The sequence below is a fragment of the Melopsittacus undulatus genome, chromosome 1, assembly GCF_012275295.1.
Source record: "Melopsittacus undulatus isolate bMelUnd1 chromosome 1, bMelUnd1.mat.Z, whole genome shotgun sequence".
Taxonomy (NCBI): Eukaryota; Metazoa; Chordata; class Aves; order Psittaciformes; family Psittaculidae; genus Melopsittacus; species Melopsittacus undulatus.
This window is the reverse complement of record NC_047527.1, coordinates 66212601-66229183: the sequence shown is the minus strand read 5'-3', so window position 1 is coordinate 66229183 and position 16583 is coordinate 66212601. Positions and strand designations below refer to the sequence as shown.

At 37.9% G+C, this 16583-nt stretch overlaps 1 protein-coding gene across 11 annotated transcripts in view; it reads left to right on the top strand.

Moving 5' to 3' along the window:
• The window catches only part of LOC101873927 (poly(rC)-binding protein 3-like), a 494741-nt gene that overhangs the window by 297391 nt on the left and 180767 nt on the right, over positions 1–16583 (top strand). The window contains exon 1 of one of the 11 annotated variants that reach the window (XM_034059989.1): positions 11685–11701. The exons of the other annotated variants lie outside the window; for them this stretch is intronic. The gene's annotated coding sequence lies outside the window, so the exon portion shown is untranslated. Of the gene's footprint in view, positions 1–11684; positions 11702–16583 lie in introns of those variants that run through there. 11 annotated transcript variants of the gene reach the window in all.

The window sequence follows — 16583 nt, the reverse complement described above, 5'->3', positions numbered from 1 at the left end:
GTGTTGATGACTTTGTTTCTCTAAGTTCTTTCTGTGTTATTTATATCTTTCAGTAAAGATGCAGAACCTCTATCCAATAGCTGTGCTGGAAATGCAGTATAGTTTTTTAGAAAAGCATCAATCTTGACATCACTGGCAAAATGGCGCACTTTTTTTTCAGTAGTTAATTACCCTCCTTGGTTAAAATTAAATACCTTTCTAAATTTATTTATATTCAGCTTTCAGCCACTGGACCTTTGGTAATTAGGCAGGAGATACTTCTACCATCAAACTTCCGCTTCTCGTATTAGATGTGAGATGTGATCAAGTTTCAACCCCTGAACCTTCTCTTTGATGAGCTAAGTAGATTAACCTTCTGGAGTCTTTCACTAGAAGTCATGTCTTCTAATTCTTTAATCATTCCTTAAGCTCTGTTATAAACCTTGTCCAGTTCTTTTTGAAGTTTGGATGCTTGAAACAAGCACAGTGATTCAGCCACAGTTACACTGATGCAAAACATAGGAGTAATATACAGTACTTCTGTCCCCCACAGTCAAGTTTACTGAGTAAACTGGGAGTTGGCCTGCTTCGTTTTATACAGGCGAAACGCAGAGACACCATCTTACCCTTGAGACTTACTGTCTTTTTGCCTTGCTATGTCCATAGTAGCATTCTGATTCTAATTCATAGTGTTGCTTTTCTGCAGACCTGCTAGAAAGGGGTTTGGTGGGTTTGGCAGGTTTCAATTTAGCTTTCACATACAGCTCTCCACTCTGTACAACACGTAAGATTTTTTCCTTTGATGATGGTCCATTCTAGAGCAGATGTGTAATCAGCTGTGGCAGTGAACTGACATTTTAAATAGCCACATTGAGCTTCCCTCTAGTAGCAGGATATGTATGAGCTAAGAAAAGTCAGCACCCTAAGGTGTTTGCAGCTTTGTTCATGAATCCCAATGTGTTCCTGGCCTGGGAAAGTAGGAAAACAAAATTGCTATGTGTTGGTCCTCTGTCAGCCTCTGTCATCCTAAAATGGAGGAGTGGCTAAATGAACACCTGAACAGCACACAGAAATAGACCAAAGTTAATATTTTACTCTTTTTTTTCTAATTTCTTAACAGCTGTAAGTAAGTGCTTCATGATGCTCTTTTACAATATTACCTGTTCTGTAGTCTTTTCTGTTTCCATAATGTTCTTATCACCCATAGATCTGTTAGTATGGAGGATTTTTTTAAAAGGTACAGTTCAATTCCTGTTCTTGCCATTTGACCCCATTCTGGATTGGCCAAATTCCCAAATCTGAGAATGAACTCAAAGCTTGATGGCGTCAGAAGATACTCTGTTGTGCCAGGGCTAGGCTTTTCCTTCAGGGTTTTCCTTCAAGTTCTCCAAAAAAAGGCATTTAAGTGACCCACTGCTTATTGGCTCACTACTTACTTTTTTTTTCCTGTGCATTTTTAAATTGAATGTAATATTTCAAGTGTAGACTTAGTTGTTTTGACCCTTACACTGCTCTCCTCTTTCAGGGGGGTAGTGTCACTCGGTTCAGTGTAAAGACCAATTGTACTATAGAGTACTTTACTATTTGTTGATAAATAGGGTGTGTGATTTCATACAGAGAACTCACAGAAGGTCAGTCCTTGGTTTCATTCACTAACAAAGAGTTGTCCCCATTGGAAAAGGGAGGCTAGCTTGCATGGGCTTACATAAATCTGATGTATAGAATAGCTTCTCCAAAGCTAATGTATGCATGTAGGATGAAATTAAGAAAGAAAACCCAAAGCGGCACAAATTGAATACATTATGACTAGCTGAGGAATATTATAGATAGTTTGGTTACAAGATGTGCTGTGGTGGGATTTACTTTAATGCAGGAAAGTAAGGCTTTCCTTTCATTCAAAAGTGTTCGTTGAGCTTCTAAAATGTACCTCAGTTTTTCTACAAACGCATACAAACAACCTTTCAAAGTTTTGTGAAAACATATTCTTGTTTTAAGGTTGAATAGTACCCATGATGGAAAACTTAAAAGAAATCAAACAATCACCAGAACCAGAAAGCTGAAAAATGCAGTTGCAGATATAGGTCTCAAGTGTATTTTTTTTTTTCAAGCTTGCAATGACTTTGAGAATGAATGAATGAATCTGTGACCAATAACACACACAAAGGGAATAGACACCAGTTTTTCAGATGTATTATTGGAGGATAACAAAAAATGCTGTGGAAGTTTCAGCAGTAAGAGATAATGTTAAGCATGTTATTTTTTTCCTCATTCTCATTTCTATATATGGACCACGTTCTCATTTACTGTGCATCTTAGACATATTGTATGCTTCAGGAAAGCATCCGCTTGCCTTGGTTTCCTTGCCACTTTTCATTAGCAGTAAAATAGCAATATTTCTGGGTATTTCGTTTTATGGTTTTCTTCTTTCAGTAGTAATCTCTTAAGAGAAAGCAAACAATGAAAAAGCTAACAGTGTTCATCAACTCTGTATGGGTTAAAATTAGCCTTTGCAAATGGGAATGGTCAGTAATTTCACAGAAAAAAAGTCCATGTGTAATAATGAACTGTTGATTAAGCATCTGGTTATGAAATTGCACAATCTTTATATTTTAAGCTTATTTTGTTGTTCAGAAACATGTCATAATTAGTGCTGCTATTAGAATTTATACTGTCACATTTGTTAAATACTCCAGCAAGGGGCAGTGCAGGACACAGAAAGCTGTCTTCACAGTAAATCAAGTCCCCTCTAGAGAGGTTTAAATCATGTTTATTTTAGTTATTCTCTATGATTGTTTATCATAGAAGTCCAAGTAAACATTCTTTTGTTATTGGGCTATATGCAATTTCTGAGATGGTGTTAAAAAGACAAGAAACCTTTCTTAAACTCAATTAATGATTGTACATCATCCCTTAGTAATTTTAATATATATTAATATATAAGAGTAATATGTATTAAGCATGTCTAAGTCCAGAAATAGAACACACAGGGCTGCAGAATCAGACCTGCCACTTTTTATCTTTCAAAAAACAAGTATACGAAATTTTTTCAATATTCTCGCAGATGGATGAAATTAATAACACATCCTGTCTATATATCCTGCTAAAAGCAGCAGACAGGCAATGATTTGCAGCTTTATATAAGTCAATAGAACACGTCAATCAGACCAAAATTTCATTCAGAATCATTTATAGAGCTAAAGAAGACCTACAAATAAATTTTTCATTTTACAAAGGTATTTTCTGTAATGGAAAGAATTTCACCTTGGTCTTACTCCTTGCAGTCTGATCATGTCAGTGGGACAAAAAAAGGCATAAAGCATGAATAAGCTTTGAGCAGGGTGTTTTGCATCTCGTCTTACATTTACCTCCTGATTTTCTTGGAGCAATTATTAACCCGATGATTGCTAGTGAATTTTGAAATACATATGTCACAGAATCAGAACCCTATTTCTCTGTTAAATTCTGAGCTTAGCAAAGCCATTTTTTGAGAGCAGCAACCTATTTGCTAATGGTGCAGCAGTCTATGAAATGTCATCAGATCAAAAAGATGAAACAGAGAAGTATAAGTATGTTCTGAGGTAAATTGGACATTCTGTTTGTAATAGCTTAGATAAATTCACCTTGTCAGAACCAGTAATGTCACTGACCTGGGAATCTAATTCTAGTTGGCTCCTATATATTTAGTTATATTTATTTTACTTAATTCTACTGTATGAATTAAATTTTGCAATTCCTCCAGTCTGAGTGAGCCTTACTTTTTTTTTAACCCAGGAGTTTGCATTGTGCATTTGAGAAATGCAAGTGCATGGGCTGATGTGAGCTTAGTGTAATTCTAGGAGTGACAGACCCAGGTGCCTAGGGTTTCTTGAGGACGTGCAAGAACACACTTGGGTTTTCTACACCAATTGTTTGGAAATTTAAGATAAAAATAATTAGTCTCTCAAGATTAGCTGTGTGTGAACTGTGCTCAACCTCCTGTTCCTCATTATAATTCACCTGTTTTCATTAAATGCTTCACAACATTTAGTTTTCAGTAAGAAGTCTGAATGTCCTCAGTGGGCTGGGTTTTAGTACTGAGTGTTGGTATGGTAGATTTGCACCCTTTTCTGCAGTCAGTAATGGGTAGAGGGCCTTTCTAGCAACAGTGTTAACACCAGTCTGTGCTTCAGACCCCCAGAAGGAAAACATAACAAAAGTCAATTAAACTTATTCTCAGTGTTATGTCAGTTCACCAACACTTCATATTTAAATAGATCTTGAATATCAGTTAATAATAAAGCCTTAATGGATTCAGTTAGGCAAGCTCCAGGCTTTCACTGTGCTTGTACAAAGAAGTTGTCTCACTCCCCCAGCTGTATTAAAATAAAACATGACCTGCAGTGGAACTGACAGCAGAGCAGTTAGGTTTCAAATCAGGCTGTGATGGTAGGGCAGACTGAATGAATATTGCCATTCGACTTGTCAAAGGCAGAGTGAAAAACAAGGCTTGATGAATAGCAGAGCTTGGCCAATGTATAGTAAGGATGCAAGAACAGCATGAGAGGCCCCAGGCCAGCAGTACCTACAAAAAGACATGCCATAGCATGTTAATTTTCCAGTGTCATGGGGGTGTGGGCTTTCATTAACAAAAATATACCAAAACTTGAATTATGGATATTCAAAATGAGAGGTGTTTAGTTAATATCTGCAGCAGAGACAAGCAGTCAGAGTGAAGAGAGTTGAACCTAAACTGAGAGCTTTTTCCCCCAGCACATGAGTATATGGGCTAATGACAGCCTGTCTGGATGACATTAGTGTACGGAGTTATAACCACAAGGATTATTTTAACCCACAGTCTTTTGCTGCAGTCAGTTAATGCTGATAAAATGAGTTCTCAGCATCTACTTGGATCAAGTGATAGGTGATCCTTTTGAGTGATTTTTAGTATGTAATTCTCCCTCTCCAGGGAATACGTTTCTCCACAGCCTTACATGGCAAATATAATTGGCACAGTAGTAATGATGTCTTGTGATTTTGCTTTCTCATCTTGACGAGATGCACAGAAGATGATCTGAAGTAACATTCTGGGCACTTGAAGACTGAAAAATAATAAATATTTTTGAGAAGATAGAATTTTTTTTTTAATTTCTTGTCAGGGATAGCCACAATTATTTTCCACATCAAGATGCCTCAGATACAGAACTGCATCTCTTCACAACAGTAGTAAAGTGGAAATAAGAGCAGATCCAGGTTAAAATAAAGGTATCAACACTGTGTAGTATGATTTAGGGTCTCTATTTTTCGGTTAAGGTTATGGTAAAGCTACATAATTACTACTTGCATATAGAAGAAAGAAGGTCAGTGTGTACTATAGACTAGTTCAAGAAAATAATCTAACTTAAGAAGCAATAAAGCCATATCAATTCTTAAAAAATGAGCAGCTGTGGAGAACAGTAGTTGAATTACAAAGAGAAGCAACAATGAGGTTACTGCAGGGGACTGCAGAAGATCTAACTAGTGGCCTTGGTTTCTCTAAGCTTTAGCATTTACAGTGGCGGTGAGCAAATTAGAATGCAAATGCCTGACAAGAAGATGGTGGGCACCAGTGTCAGCTGTGGGTTATTGCTGCAAGCTAATAATACAGGGCATGCACCCAGCAGACCAAGGAAGCACCTTCATCATAGAATTATAGAATCATAGAATAGTTAGGGTTGGAAAGGACCTCAAGACCATCTAGTTCCAACCCCCCTGCCATGGGCAGGGACACCTCACATTAAACCATATCACCCAAGGCTTCATCCAACCTGGCAGCCCACTATGTAGTCCTGTGGACAGGACACCATCAAATCTCTTAGACTTCAAATCAAATCAGCCAGCTTTGTCTTAGTTTGTAGTCAGGGCACTTAGTCTCTAACACCACTGTTTTCCAGTGCCCTTGTAATTTGGCAAACATACTAGAAATGTCTAAAATCCTCTGTTCCCCAGACGAACTCTTTTAATATCAATATGTTAAGAAGAAAAATGTCCAGTCTCCAAGGTGGTTTTGTTTCCTTCTGTCTTTTTTCCTTCTTTTCCTTTCCTTTCCTTCCCATTCCTTTCCTTTCCTATCCTTTCCTTTCCTGCCCTCTTAGTAATGGAAGGAGACGTTTTAATACTATTTAGGAGCAGGATATTTTAAAGGTAGATCAATACAGAGCATGCCCTTTTAGCTATGTACACTGATACAACCTTTCTAGCATGTTCTTAATAAAAAGTTATTGTATTAAGAAGAATCTAGCTGAATAGGTCAGAGCTATTACTCTGTTGCCTTGTACATATATATGTACATGTATATGTATATCCATTCTCTGAACAAAGTAACTGTTATGTAATAATTTATTTGTGCCTAAGACAGTGTAACATAAGATGAATGAAATACAGCTCAGGATGAGCTTTCACTGATTGTTTTTGAATCACTTCCACAATTCAGATACAGTACAATAATATTTTATTACAACACTAACCAGAAATAATGTATTACATTCTATTTGATCCTTCTCATTCCTTCAGGCCTGTAAAATACTAAACATAAGTAACTTCATCCCCTTCAAATGGATCTACTCACAGGAAGCAAATTGCATGTATGCATTGGTGTTTTTAGGATTAGTTGTAAGAGTGAAAAAGGGGACATGTTACAATTGCTAAGTGACATTCAACACAAACATATAATGTAAATAAACACAGAAACACATGTCTCTGACTTCAGAGGCTGTTATATGTAATCTTCCTTTTCTGTGGGGAGGCTTTTGGAAAAATCTAGTTTGAATGCTGAAATGAGTTGAAAGTAGGGAACAATGCATTTAAAGCCTGTAAAGGTTGATACTTAGTGAAATGTAGGTCAGTCAGACTACACCATACAGTCTTAGCTGCTGTGTTTTTTCATGTGCCTATAATAAGGAAAACCAACGCACATAGCAGTTATGCTAGAGAAGCATGTTTTTCTCCGGAGGAGGGAAGATTGACTGATTGATAGGAATGTGGCCATGCTGAATAGGAGCCTGATGCTGACTAACTGAGCTCTGAAAAACGAGGGATACCACGCGACACAGGTCAGTGAGGGAATGGACAGCACAACACAGATTTCTTTTTTTCTGAAAAATCCTGCATTCAGAAAACTGCTTTCCCTTGCCTTAAAGAATAGTACACATGGGTCAGGTGGTAAAAAACTACACTTACAAAACAAGCAAACAAACCTTCCTCCTCCAACACCATCTCTGCTTCTGAATGTTCAGTCTGCCATGTGCCATTAGAGCATGTTAGTCCTCTGACTCCATCAGGCTCTGCATCAGTACCCTCACACAGCATTCTCCTTCTTGCAGAGGCTTATTTGTAATTTTCCTCAATAAAGTGTGTGGATACCAGAGATAATGCAGCAGCTGATGAAGTGCTATTTTATATTGCGTTTTCTTAGGTGTAATGTTTCTCATCAGCAAAAGCATTTAAGTCATAAATAAATTAGAATGGCTGCTATTAAACTGTTTCTGAAGTTACATCAGAACTAATTAATTTGATTACAGTTGCTGAAGATGTAATTCCTTTCTTTATCAAATGTTGTCATTTTTCCTGAAACCTGACAGTTATATGTGTTAAATAGTAATACATAGTGGATTCTGTTGTTTTAATGAGTGAAGGGTTATGTACTTGCTAATAAAAAATCACTTCATAAGAGCAAATGAATACCAAGCCACTCAACATTTTTTGAGTCTTACAAGATTTCCTTAATCTTTCTCATTCTGCTTTCTGCAAGTCACATATATCTTTTGTTGATAATTATTTAACAAGAATTCAGTAGCTGCTTCAGAAAGGTAAGCTGCTTGCTATTATTCCTCTAAACAGTGTGGGAAAGGCTGATGTTTATCTCTGGGAAGGAATTTAAATGATGTTCACATGGCTTCACATGGGCCTAGAGAAGTCTGAAGGAGGGAGATACTGGACATAATGAAATACATGACGCAGGTGGAAGGGAACATGTTACCAGAAATGGTGCTGAATCTTCTTAAACTGATGGGTAAGGAAGAGCTCAAGAGGGACTGATGTCCAAGGACAGAAAGCTTACAGGGGTACAAGATGCTTTCTAAGACTCAGGCTGCACAGCCACTGCTTTCAGGGCCATGGACTTTCTCAGGCACAAGCAGCAGTGCTACACAGGTACCAGTATATACTTCATAGACCTTCCCTGGACCTTCACCTTCACAGGCTGTCTCAGGCAGATGCTTGTGTTCCTCTGTCTTCATTAATGACACCAACTACTATGTCACTGGCAAGCAGGCTGAGACGATTAAAGCATATGTTTAAAGGTATGATTTTACCTTCAGTTTTGCATCTTGGGAATGGGGAACAATGCTCCTGTTTGTCATCTTCTCTGCTGACAAATTATTCTCTCCATGGCAGCTTTTTTTCCTCTGTCCCTGTCCCCTTTGGAAAAGAAGCTAAGGAAATCAGCTTTGAACTGCATCTCTTTGCTGGTACAGTGTACCCTCCTTGTTGGCATCTCCCATAAGGTGGAGACAAGAGGAAAGGCTAGAGATAGGTTCCTGTTGTCAGACTAGAAGGCATGCTGTAAGACACTTCTTACAGCTCCCTCTATGTAGCCAGGCTGCAGGAATCATTGCTTCCAAATGTCAGTGTTGTGTGAGAGGCATGACACTTGGCAGCTCTCTCAGTTTAAACAAAAGCAGTTTTCCTGCTGGAAACAGACTCAAGTAAAGGTAAGCACATCATGATGGTGCTGATTCACACCATGGGAAATTTATAGGCTTGTCCTTGAAACGGGCACTTCTTCAGTAGAAAATTATGGTATCTTACTCTCCGTGTTACCTCCAGGGACTGAAAGGAGTTATTCATTCATTACACATTTATGAGCTTGGTTATGCATCTCCTAATGCATCTAGGAGTAAAAATGCCTATTTATTTAGATGATGTCTTGAGGTATTAAAGCTCTTATAACAGCGTATTTCAGTCACAGTGAACTTAATGGTTTTATAGGATCTACTAGTAACAGAAATGTCAGATTTAACTCCTTGCATTTTGTGTATCATGGAATTCATTAGGGATAAAACTGAACAGATATTTTTTGCTGTTTTTAATGGTAAAGGTACTCAAATGATCAGGAAGCACATGTTTGGTGCAGATTATTTAGTGATATTTCTGATACACTACTCCACTTTCCTGTATTTTATCCACTTTAAGCACTTCAGGACTAACTGTATCAAATAAACATAGGTTTTTTTCCATAGCTTGCTTCATTATGTTAGAGTCATAGACCTGAAAAGGACCGCAGAAATCACCTAGACAATCTGGTCATCCTGTGGCAGGCTGGTCTTTAACTGAGGTTTGAAAACTTTAAGGAACAGTTTAGGCAGCAATAGAAATGCTGTCACCACTCTAGGCAGTCTGTCCACCAGCTTCAGGATCTTTCCTTCAAAGAAAGCTTTTCCTTGTTTCTGACCTGAATGTTCCTTGCAGGGCTCATTATTTCCTGTCCTGCCTGTTGTGAATATGAAGAGCAGATTCAGTTTTAAGCCCTTATCTGGGTCTTCCTGGAGCAGGAGCAGCAGAAGAATCATTTCATTTCTCTTACAGGTCTTCTACCTTCTGTTAGGTATCCCCAAACAGAATTTGCCTTTTTTTACAGTGAAGTGAAACTTGCATAGTGATCCTCTATGATTCTTAAATCCTTTTCCCATAGTACTGTTGCAGACACCTGTTTTCCATCACTCAAAATGAGTGTTTGTTAAAGAAAAAAAAAAGTGGGTATCTTAGCATAGGGGAAAACACACAAGGGGGATCAAATTATGACAAGAGTCTCCATTGCAAAGGCATTTACATTCAGCATCTTGAACTGTGTGGGGTGAGGCCCCTAGACCACTGCTCTGCCCACTTCTGATAATCCAACTGACCATGGTCCAGAGTTACCACCCAGCACTTGTTTAATTCATTGCTATTTATGTATCCTAACTATATACAAAATGCCTCTTAAATAACTGTGCATAAAAGACTATCCTACATGACCATTTCTGCAGGAATTATTTGTACTGATTACTTAAAATGCCTTATCTATGCAAAATTTTATATCAGGATCCACCAGGAGCAGTCTTTGAAACACTCCATCCAGGGTGTTAACACAACCAGCTATACAAATTGGACTAGACACAGTGTGACCTGGGAGGAGGGAGTCATTTCCAGAACTGTCCAAAATTACAAACAAGCAGGCTTCTGTAACATCAGTCAAACACTTGACTGTGAGTTATCAGGCTATCACCTAGTTTCAGGCTGGTCCCTCATCTCTAACCAGTCCTTTATCTTGTCTATACCAGTGACTGCCTAGGTTATTCCTCAGCTGACTAAATAATAATTGAAGTTCACTGGGTGTGCATAAGCCACAGACCTGATATGCACCTACACCCCTATCACATGTATGAAACAAACTTGATTTTCATATATATAGCTCACTTCAAACTCTCACCATGCCATACTTCTGCAATTATTTTTTCCTGCCTAAGAACAGTGTAACTTGCTCTTTTCCATACTGAGTAACACCATTTATTTGTTTCCAGATCACTTGTACAATTTATTGGCATTCTTCTTGGTTGCTGTCTTACTTTTTAACATTCTTGCAGTCCTTCATAGTGTGATTGGCAAGCACATTTTCTACTGTCATCTCCATCACTAGGGAAAATATTGGGCAATAATGAATGCAGGACCCATGGATAACCCTGCTTATTCCATCCTTTGATTTTGCAGTAAATGTGGTGCTTCATTAACTAATCTGATAAACTCAGTCATGTTTGCATCTGTTGTACGAACGTTTCATTCAGACCTGGTTTTCCTCAAATTACTTGTAAGAATGTTGTGTGAGACAGCGTCAAAATCTACACAGCTAGCACTTCTCTTCTAAAATGCCTGTTATCATATTGTAGAAGGAAATTAGATTGGTTTGACAATATTTTTGGCAAGCCCAATTTGGCTGCTAGTTGTTGCTTAACCCACATCCATTATCTTCACAATTCTCTGAAAAAATTAGTAGAAGTTCGCAGTGTTCTTACCTTTTAACAACTATAATATTTTAAGGTTTTCCTCATTTTATTACCATAAATGTGTGTAAAGATACTAGCAAATAAGTCCTAATCTGAATTTTAGGCATCCAGAGAGCAAAAGGTTTATCACTAGCATCAGGTGTTTTTATTGCCTAAGTAAAACATGAGAAAACAGGCAAGGGAGATAAAAGGTAACAGTTGAAACCTGTGTGAAGTAAACGGCTAGCACTGCTAATGGTTCGGTATTACAATGGCTTCACTGGTAAAGGAATAGAACCATGTTTTTCATTTCTACAGTGGACTGAAGTAAAGGACATAATCCTTAACTCTTTCCTTATAGGAAATGTGTGAAAGATGAGAAGGGAGTATTCAGAAAGCAGCTGTATAGATCACTTTGATCCAGGCAGACCTTCTGTCGCTGTGGAGACTGCGGCAGTCTTCAGGAATAAAATGATCCTGGCTTAGAAAGATGGATAAATTACCTCCTATAGTCCTTTCTATCTCCTTTTCTGTATTTTGCATTTATAGGCATCATGGAAAATAAGAATTTTGAGAAGGAACTTGCAGAAGGATAATCAGGTAACTTCAAATGCTTATGTGAAGTTCATCTTAAGTATGAAGCAGAGGGCTGGAGAAAGAACAGATATGTGTGTCTGGATGTTTAACAAGTAGGTATTTATAGGTGCATATAATTGTTCCATTCAAATTTTAGGTGAATGCAGGTGCTCCTTCTCCAAACAAATTATTTTAAGATACCTCTGTGACCAGTAAATGAAGACCTTAATTTATTTTTATTTTAATATTAAGATTCAATAGTTTATGGTTGAGGTGATGTTATTTGAAATTAAAAAAAAAAAATGCTTCTTTTAAACTGATACCTATTAGTTAATTATTTCTAACTCTGCAGATGTATTACATAGGTTCATTTCTTTCTGTCCAGAGGTACTTTGCAGATTAAGAACCACAGCTAATGATTCAAAAAGTGCTACACAGAGTAAGAGCTTCAAAAAATGCAGATGACTGAGTCTCTCTTTAGCAGATAGAGGTACTTTTTTCTCACTGGCATTATAGAATGATATATTTCAAATTCAATGTTGTATTCATTATTCTGAAGCTTCCCTTTGTGACATCTATCCCCTTAACATTGAACATATTGTCTATCCTATAAAGACATTGTTTTCCCTTGACATGCCTTTGTAGATGCTGTAACTCCTTCTGTTGCTCCCCACCCAAACCCTTACCTTTTCTCTGGCCAGAAGGGGCGAGAGTGCAGGAGATAAAATGGTGCAGTGACATTGTCTCTTAACACCTGAACCAGAAAGGGTCGTTCGGATGCTAGCCTTGGTGCTCCCGAATTTGAATCTTGTCTCAAGCAAATAAGCATTGTAACTAGACAGAGTTTTGCATCCAGAAGGTTTACTTCTTATATTTACCTTGAAGTCCTGAGACTGCAGAAGCTAAGGTAGATTTAAGAATATCCTTAAGAGGTAGATAAACCTATGTGAATTAATATCACTAATCTCTGCCTTGAGGCTGACAACCTTCTCTTCTGTAATTCGTTTCCTTAGTGCATATATTACTCTATTTGTAGCCACACAGCTTTTATGACAATCACATAATGTTGTGAATAAGTGATCTTGGTTTAGGTACAATTATCCCTAGTCCATAGGTATAGATAGGCCTGGAACCATTACTGGGGTCACATTTTATCCTGCATATTGCTGTCTTTCCCTACCATTCTACCAAGCTCTTGGCCAGGCAGGTTTGCTTTTTAGCTTTGATTGAACCCTGCTCCTCAAAACACTTTTGCCACCCTTGACTCCTTTCTTAAAATCAGCTCTTCCCTCCCATAATTTCTTTCTCTTCTTCAGCTTTTCTTCATAAATATCTTCCAAATCTTTAAAATATAAAGTAAATAAGTTTCAAATTCTCATCTTCTCTTCTCGTTGCTCTCATCCATGTAAGGACTTAAAAGAGCCGAAACTTCCCACTCAGTCCAAAATTTCAGTCAGCCTCCATCTAGTGCTTCAAGAAAGAAAATCATAGAAAACTGGAGCCCTCCAGGAAAAGTGTAAAACTATCTGCTGCACTCTATTTCCATCATGGTTATTATGCCATAAATGCTAGGCACTTCTTCACAGGTTTTTACTCTGTTTGGAACAGACACAACCCTACCAGAAGCTTTTCTCCTCTGTCCTCCATCTGTAAGTATGTCATTACAAAGGCACTGGTATGGACTCAATACCTTAGAAACAAGGTGCAGCAGAGAAAAAGTTAAATGTTGCAGATTTTCTGTGGAATGAAGAGTGAATTCTGATTTTCTGGTTTGGTTTATCTTCCTGGAGGATTTACACTGATAGCTGGCAATTTATTGATTGAATCTGCATCATTCAAAGAAGCAAATTAGTGCTTTGCTGTCAGATCCTGTAATAAAGTTCCATGCTGTGATTTGGTCTATTTCAGCAAGAAAGCATCTTTTTCTACTGTCTTGTCTTATTTGTTTTACTCCTGATGCACAGCAGTAATATTACCAGCTTGTTTACAGCAGTGCTTCAACACATTCATTGCTCGAAGGATAGAAAAAGATCAGTGATGGGGGATGTGCTTGTTTCATTTGTGCTGTAGACAAATTACAAGTGTATAGGAAAGAACCTCCTTATTTTGATTTCTGTGACCCAGATTTGACCACTAGTTGAAATCTCTGGACTCTTTTCTAGTTTGTTCCCTACTTTCCTAATCGATGGCATGTTGAAAGAATTTTAGAAGTCGGTATTTGCAATTTGTATTTTTAAAGGGGTACTCTTACATATGAGCATGAACTCTTGCAGATAAAAACGCAGTAAATGCTTTTATAGAACTTTGTATTTCATTCAAATGGATGAAGCCTTGGGTGAGATGGTTTAGTGTGAGGTGTCCCTGCCCATGTCAGGGGAGTTGGAACTAGATGATCTCAAGGTCCTTTCCAAACCTAACTGTTCTGTGATTCTATCTTGTAACAATTTTTGTAATATTTGATCAAGTATAGTAGTGTTCTATGTGCAAACGCATGTGCAGGTGTGTGATCACTATCCCTGACCTTCAGATTTCTCCTTTTATACTTCCATTAAGCACCAATTTGTTACTAAAGCATACTTTGCAATTAAAAATTTATTACTTAAAAAGAAAAGGCAGCTTCCTGCCTAGTTCTTAATTAATCTTTATTTAAGACACTTAAATATTTATAGTGACTTACTTTTCATTTCATTATAAATCCTCTAGTAATTCAAATAACTTTTATGTTTCTGAAGAGTTTTCACTTTCACTGCCATGGGCACTAGAAAAATTCAGCATCTGTCTCAATCTATAAACTGTGATGCTATTGCAGTTATAAATACATAGATGTCAGGTTTAATGGTGGCAGAATAGTGCAGTAAGGGTCAGATTTCCCTTAGGTCTCATTGCCCCTCCTTGAAAAGTGGAACAAAGCACAGATAAACTATTACTGTGCCTGCTAGACATGAGCAAAGTCCTATTAACTTCAGTTTATGCAAACTGCACAGCTAAAGGAACAAATAAATGTTTGACCTATGGGCTTAACCTTCTGCCTGCACCAGCACATGTTGTGCTGGAAAAGCATACTGCTCTCCTGAGCAGCAGTGAGCTCTGGTGGGTTTATGCTGCACCAAGGATGGCATTTCCTGGCTCTTCTGCCTTATGCAGTCAGTATTTGTACTGAGGGTTGGGTTGTTCTTGAGCTACTGACTCACCAGTTGCCTACACTGCAAACCCCTTGGCTTAGCCCCTAATATAGTTTTTAGACTTTCTCAACTCTGCTGAATTCTGCTTACCTTACAGATTTTCCTGGGAGTGCCTGGGCTTGAAATCATCAGCTGAGCCCTTTCCAATATGCAGCCTTGCAATTCTGCCAACTAATCAGTGGGTTTGGTAATGATCTGCCTGATGGAAGAGACTGTGCTTCCTTATCTTACAGACAAACACACTCTGGAGCTCAGCAGCAGGAGGTGGCCATCAGTATCATAGTATCATAGAATCAACCAGGTTGGAGAAGACCTTAAAGATCATCAAGCCCACCCATTAATTCCACAGCTCAGAGCCTCTGACCTTCTTTCCATCTGTAGAAACATTCTTCTGTCTATTGCTTTTTCTGTTTTGTCTGTTTTCTCTTCAGAGGAGATAAAGACAGCCATGGAAGGAAAACGAAACACTTTCTAAGAGGAATCCTATTTTGTACACTTACACCAAACAAATACCTTTGCTGCTGAAAGGTGGTATATAGATGGAAAGGACTAGTTTAAGTTCATAGTCAGGGACTTACAAACCAAGTGGGATTCTGCACCACATATTCTGTGAGAGGTCACACTTAGTGATCAAAAAGGGTCCACCAATCTTTGCATGAGAAATTCGTAATCCGTAAGCAATGGAAACAAGCATGGCTTTATTTTGACATAGGGAAGTAAGGTGAACTTCTGTGTGCAAGTACAATTATGGAAAAATCACTGTGCTACTGCACGGCTGAATTGCCTTACAACGATAGCATACACCGCAGTATTCGGGGGAACATAGCAGGTAAAATTGCTAAGCGGATATTAGAACACTGAAATCTAAATTACAGTATAAGCAAATGACCTGCTGCTATAAACTGTACCCTTAGAGATTTCCTTACTGGTTGCAATATGCTATTTATTGTGTGTATAAGCTACGGATTGATCAAAAATATTTCTTTCCGTTTTTATCTTGTTGGAAAACTCTGGGAGATCACTGAGTGAAGTATATTAATGCCAATCATTCTCTCATGTAGAATGAGGACACTGAGTTAGAATTATTCTTGTAGTTTTTTTAGCTAAAACCACAGGTGAAAAGGTGGATTTTTCAGACTGTTTAACTGGAAATACTTAATGTAGCCAGGTATCAATATTGACGCTTGAACGGATTAAATGACATATTAAGTATTGCAGCGCTGAGTAAGGCTAAAATAACAGCATAATTGGTAATGTGTGATATGCATCAGGGATGTCAGCTGACTATATTAAATGTAATTTTTCTCATCTTAATCATGTGAATGATTTCAAGGATGCCCCTGAATGAGATTCTCTTCTAATGTAAAGCCATTGATTTCATATATAAGTGAAATGCGATTGTGCTCACAGATTCTTATAAATTGATATGTATCCATTCATTCTACTCCTGAGATAAAAATAGTTGATTAAATTGATACTATGTTAACAATTTTTTCTTCCTAGAACAGAATAGAATCATGGAAATCATAGACTGGCTTTGGTTGGAAGCATTCTTAAAGAACATCTGTTTCCAACCCTGCTGCTGTGGGCAGGGACACCTTCTACTAGACCAGGTGGCTTCAAGCAAAGTATACTTCTGTCTCCTGTACAGTTGGTCCTCTGTCCAAATTGTTATGTTTGTGTTATGATTGTTTGGTTTCTCTTTGCTGGAGAGCGATACTTTAATGGGTGTAATTTCTGTGATGTAAGCAGTAACTTTTAGCAATTCACAGGGAGACTTTTCTTCTCAGTTGCCTTCTGATAGCATCACCAT